Below are 6,527 nucleotides of genomic sequence, written 5' to 3' on the forward strand. Positions count from 1 at the left end.
ATGCCCATAGTACGGAGAATACGGCAGCTTCAGAGGACGAGCAGCGGAGACTTGAGAGGTTCAAGAAATATGATCCTCCTGTATTCAGTGGGTTAGCATCAAAGGATGCCTTGGGATTTTTAGAGGAGTGCTACCGTATTCTCCGCACNCTCGAGAGCGGGGCCAGTTACTCTCGGTGCCCGTACCCCATCAGCAGGTCGTTATGGTAGAGGTTATGCAGGTGCCCCTGTTCATTCAGCTCTTCCAGCAGCCGGCAGTGCTCCAGCTCCGCCTGTACCTCAGGGGCCTTACTACGCACCTCCAGTTTCTAGCGCGCCACCTGCGCGAGGTGTTTCCAGAGGTCAGTCCAACAGACCTAGCCCTAGTCAGTCACAGCCGCCGCGTCCTCCCAGGGCTTGTTTCGAGTGTGGTGATACACGCCACATGGTTAGGGACTGCCCCAGACTTGGTAGGGGTGCATCTTCACAGACTGCTCAGCCACAGCGTGCTCCTCAGAGTTCTCAAGCCATGATCGCAGCTCCAGTTGCTACCCCACCTACCCGTACCGAGGCTGTTGCCTCCGATTCTATCATCACAGGTATTGTCATGGATTGTTATAGGGGTGTACTGCTTCTATTCGATCTAGGCTCCGCTTATTCTTATGTGTCATCTTATTTTGCTCCGCATTTGGGTGTACCTCGGAATTTCCTTGAGTTTCCCCCGTTTATGTTTCTACTCCTGTGGGGGATTCTCTTGTTGTGGATCGCGTTTATCGGTCATGTTTGGTTACTATTCGTGGTTTTGAGACCAGAGCGGACTTATTGTTACTCGGTATGGTGGATTTTGACATTATTTTTGGGCATGGACTGGTTGTCGCCCCATTTTGCTATTCTTGATTGTCACGCCAAGACCGTGACGCTGGCTATGCCAGGTATTCCGCGTATTGAGTGGAGTGGTACTTTAGATCACACTCCCAGTAGAGTTATCTCTTTCCTTAAAGCTCAGCGTATGGTTGAGAAGGGGTGTGCCGCGTATTTAGCTTATGTGAGAGATGTCAGTGTTGACACCCCTTCTATTGATTCAGTTCCAGTGGTACGGGATTATCCCGATGTGTTTCCAGCTGATCTTCCGGGCATGCCGCCCGATAGAGACATTGATTTTGGCATTGATCTGTTGCTGGGCACTCAGCCCATTTCCATTCCTCCGTATCGTATGGCTCCTCCTGAGTTGAAGGAGTTGAAGGATCAGTTACAGGAATTACTTGGTAAGGGTTTTATTCGACCCAGTGTTTCACCGTGGGGTGCTCCTGTTTTGTTCGTGAAAAAGAAGGATAGTTCTATGCGCATGTGTATTGATTACCGCCAGTTGAATAAGGTTACAGTGAAGAACCGTTATCCTTTGCCTCGCATTGATTATCTGTTTGACCAGCTTCAGGGCACACAGGTATTTTCTAAGATTGACTTGCGCTCAAGTTACCATCAGTTGACGATACATAAGAAGAATTACCCTGTCCATGACCTCGAGTTAGCTGCTATTGTTCATGCCTTGAAGATCTGGCGTCATTATTTGTACGACGTGCCTTGTGAGATCTATCCCGATCATCGGAGTTTGCAGCATATACTCAAGCAAAAGGAACTTAATATGCGTCAGAGGAGGTGGTTAGAGCTGCTGAAGTACTATGACATCACTATCCTGTATCACCCGGGCAAGGCCAAAGTGGTGGCGGATGCCTTGAGTCGCCGGGCGGAGAGTTTGGGGAGTTTGGCATATTTACCAGCTTCAGAGAGGCCTATGGCGATGGATGTTCAGGCCTTAGCCAGCCAGTTCGTGAGATTGGACCTTTCAGAGCCCAGTCGGGTTTTAGCTTGTGTGGTTTCCCGGTCCTCCTTATTTGATCTTATCAGGGAGCGGCAGTATGATGACCCTCATTTGCTTGTCCTTCAGGACAAGGTTCAGTGTGGAGACGCCTGAGATGTGACCATTGGAGATGACGGGGTATTAAGGATGCAGGGCCGGATTTGTGTGCCCAATGTTGATGGTCTTCGAGAGTTGATTCTAGCAAAGACATAGTTCGCGGTATTCTATCCATCCGGGTGCCGCGAATATGTATCAGGACTTGAGGAAGCACTACTAGTGGAGGCGGATGAAGAAGGATATAGTTGGTTATGTGTCTAGATGCCTCAACTTCCAGCAGGTGAAGTATGAGCACCAGCGCCCGGGTGGGTTGCTTCAGCAGATAGAGATTTCGGAGTGGAAGTGGGAGCACATCACCATGGATTTCGTGTCGGGACTCCCACGAACCTTGAAGAAGTTTGATGCCATTTGGGTCATTGTGGATCGGCTGACCAAGTCCGCTCATTTCATCCCTGTGTGTACCACTTATTCATCGGAGCGGTTGGCGGAGATTTATATCCGGGAGATTGTCCGTCTGCATGGTATTCCAGTTTCTATCATTTCGGACAGAGGTACCAAGTTCACATCGCGATTCTGGAGAGCTGTGCATCAGGAGTTAGGCCCTCGGGTGGAGTTGAGCACAGCATTTCACCCCCAGATGGACGGACAGTCTGAGTGCACTATTCAGATTCTTGAGGATATGCTCCGTGCGTGTGTGATTGAGTTTGGAGGGCCTTGGGATCATTTCTTGCCACTAGCAGAGTTTGCTTACAACAATAGTTATCAGTCTAGCATTCAGATGGCGCTGTATGAGGCTTTATATGGTAGGAGCTGTCGATCTCCGGTGCGCTGGTTCGAGCCGGGTGAGGCCAGGCTATTGGGCACAGAGTTGGTTCAGGATGCATTGGAGAAGGTTAAGATGATTCAGGATAGACTCCGTACAGCCCAGTCCAGACAGAAGAGTTATGCGGACAGGAAGGTTCGTGATGTTTCATATATGGTTGGTGAGCGAGTTGTGCTTCGGGTTTCGCCTATGAAAGGCGTCATGGGGTTTGGGAAGAAAGGAAAGTTGAGTCCGAGGTTTATTGGCCCTTTTGAGATCTTGCGGCGAGTTGGGGAGGTTGCCTATGAGCTTGCCTTGCCTCCCAGTTTGGCTGGAGTTCACTCGGTATTTCATGTTTCGATGCTCCGGAGGTATCACGGCGATCCGTCTCACGTGTTGGATTTCAGTTCAGTCCAGTTGGACAAGGACCTATCCTATGTTGAGGAGCCAGTGGCTATATTGGACAGACAGATCAGAAAGTTGAGGTCAAAGAACATTGCTTCAGTGAAGGTTCAGTGGTGGGGTCAGCCGGCCGAGGAGGCGACTTGGGAGACCGAGCAGGATATGCGCAGCCAGTACCCTCATCTTTTCACTACTTCAGGTATGTTCTCTATGCTCGTTCGAGGACGAACGAATGTTTAAGTGTAGGAGGATGTAACGACCCTGCCGGTCGTTTTTGGAATTTACGCCCCGATCCCCCCTTAACTGCTTCCCCTAAGTTCGTTTCTGCTATTTTGGTTTGCCGGGACGTTCGGTGTTAGGATTCGGAGTGTTTTGGGACACTTAGTCCCTAAATGAGAGCTTAAGTGTTGAAAAATGGTCCGTAGTCGGAACAGTGTGAAGACGACCTCGGAATGGAAATCTGATTTCGTTAGCTCCGTTAGGTGATTTGGGGTTGGAGCGTGTTCGGAATGAATTTTGGAAGTCCGTAGCTCATTTAGGCTTAAAATGCCGAAGTTTGTATTTTTGAAGTTTCCGGTCCGATAGTGAGTCTTTGATCCGAGGGTCGGAATGGAATTCCGGAAGTTGCAGTAGCTCCGTCATGTCATTTGGGATGTGTGTGCAAAATTTCAGGTCATTCGGACGTGTTTTGGTTAGGTTTTTGATCGAAAGCATATTTGGAAGAAATTTGAAGTTCTTAGGCTTGAATCATTGATTAAATCGGGTTTCCGGTGTTGTTTTAGGTGTTTTAAGGATTGGTACGAATAAGGTTTTAGGTGGTATTGGTGCTTTTGGTTGAGGTCCCGGGTCCCTCGGGATGATTTCGGGTGGTTAACGGAGGAAATTTCTAAGTTTGCAGCAGCTGGTATTTTTGTTCCTTCTGGTATTTCCGCTTCTGCGGCTTGGGAACCGCAGAAGCGGAGCCGCAGAAGCGGCTCCCTCATCGCAGAAGCGAGTTTGGTCCCCCCCTCAGGAACCGGAGAAACGGTTGATTTTCCGCCTAAGCGGTATCGCAGAAGCGGTTATTTATCTGCAGAAGCGGAGATCTGGCCTTTTAAAAGAAGCCGCAGAAGCGGCCAGTGTTTCTCATAGGCAGGACCGCAGAATTGGTCCCTAGACCGCAGAAGCGGTCCCTAGACCGCAGAAGCGGTATTCACTGTGCAGATATAGAAATTCGAGGGTTTTAATTTCATAAGTTGAAAAATCAATTGAGAGCTCGGTTTAAGGCGATTTTGAGTGGGTTTCGAAGAGAAGATCACCGGGTAACGTTTCTTTGGTCCCTTTTTGTTGTATTTAATCATTATATAGTTAAATACATCATTGGAATTCGAATTTAGGATCAAAAATTGGATAATTTGGGGGTAAAACTTCATTGCCTAAATTATTGAGTTTTGAGTGGGCATTTGACCTCCGAATTGGGAGATTTTTATATGGTTAGACTCGTGAGAGTACGAGGGTTCTAAAATATGTGAAAATTATTCGATTCCGAGACGTTGGCTTGAGGGGCGTTTTGGTCATCTTACCTATTTTTGCGCCCTAGCTTTAAATTTATTAGCGGAATCAGTTGTTTGCAATATTATTTACGATATGTAACTGAATTGAATAGATTTGGGCCATTTGGAGTCGGATACTCGTGGCAAGAGCGTGGTTTCTAGTTGATATTGAGCCGGTTCGAGGTATGTGGCTTGTCTAACCTTGTGTGGGGGACCTTTCCCCTTAGGATTGTTCTTGATATTTGAGTGCCTTGTACGTGAGGTGACGAGCGCGTACTTGAGCCGATTGACGAAAATACGATTTTTACTTAAATTGAGATTTAGTTTCTTTCTTACTTGCCTTACTCTACTTGAATTTATAACTTGTGCTAGATTAGGAAAAGCATGTTTAGCTTACTTGACTGCCTAATTGCTTAAGTTGTTTTGACTGTTCTACGTGAAGCATGCTAGGCTAGTTCTATCTGTGTTTGTATTTCGTACTTCATTTCTTGGTATATTTCTGGCTGTGGTTGCGCATTTACATTGGGACTACGGATGTGGGATTCCGGTAGCTCCCCCCCTTGTCTGTTTACTTTGGGACTGCGGGTTAGATTCCCGATAGATCCCCCTGCACATTTACTTTGGGACTGCGGGTTAGATTCCCGATAGATCCCCCTGCACATTGATAGCTGGACTACGAGACGGTATCCTGGGAGATCCTCATTGTTACCATTGGTATTGAGTTGTACTTATTCTGTGTTTGCTCCGTTCTTTGTGTATTTGTTATTGCTTTGTTTAGTCTGTCTTATTCCACTGCTGTACTCACTGTTACTGCCTATTTTCATACTGTTGATTTATATTATATTGTTTAACCTCAGTAGGGCCCTGACCTTCCTCGTCACTACCCAACCGAGGTTAGGCTCGGCACTTACTGAGTACCGCTGTGGTGTACTCATGCCCTTCGTGTGCATGTTTTTCATGTGCAGATCCAGGTACCTCTACTCAGGCGCACTATCCTTGAGGAGAGGAGATACGCGGAGACTTTGAGGTATATCTGCCGCGTCCGCAGACCAGGAGTCTCTAATCTTTTCCAGCTTTAGTATCTAGTTTATCCCTTTTCCCTCAGTTGTTTAAATATTCTGGAGTTAGAGCAGCGTACTATGTTTCTGTTAGCCTGTGGTTCCCGTGAGTTTCCGGGTTTTGGGATTGAGTTGTAGACTTCCGCATTTCTTTTGAGTTGTATAGGCCGAGCGGCCTTATATGCAGTTATTATTTTGATATGTTCAGTTCTAATTAATTATTCCGCAAGTTAGGTTGTTATTTCCGCATTGTTAGGCTTACCTAGTTATAGGGACTAGGTGCCATCACGACATGTTCACGTGGGCGAACTGGGGTCGTGACATGGCCCAATTTTGCTCTTCCGCGCTTGACATAAATAGGGAATAAGACGTGGTCAACAATGTGCCACGCTACATTTACATCACAATAATACCCTCTAATGACTCTTCTATTTCATTCACTTCAGGAATCACTGAAGGATCTTGCTTCACTTTGAAATCTTTATACAGTGAGTTGATTTTGTTACCAAAGGCAAAGTCGGTTGTAGTAAGCCGCATGGCAACATTCGGCCCATATTTTCCCCTCTTCCTCAAATAGTAAAAGAGAACATCCAAGTGCTGAGACAAGAAAAATAAAACAAAAACAACCATCACTACTAAATGATTCAAAGTACTACAAAAAAATCAATATATGATGCATATTTTTTAAATATATAAATTTATACACTATTATACAAAGTTATACATATTTATACAAGGTTATACAGTCTTATACAATCTTATATCGTGATTATACAAAAATTTTGCATTTGATTATATAAAGTTATGTATACACTATGGGGGTCTCAAACAATAAAGATG

The sequence above is a fragment of the Nicotiana attenuata genome, chromosome 7 (assembly GCF_001879085.1).
Source record: "Nicotiana attenuata strain UT chromosome 7, NIATTr2, whole genome shotgun sequence".
Taxonomy (NCBI): domain Eukaryota; kingdom Viridiplantae; phylum Streptophyta; class Magnoliopsida; order Solanales; family Solanaceae; genus Nicotiana; species Nicotiana attenuata.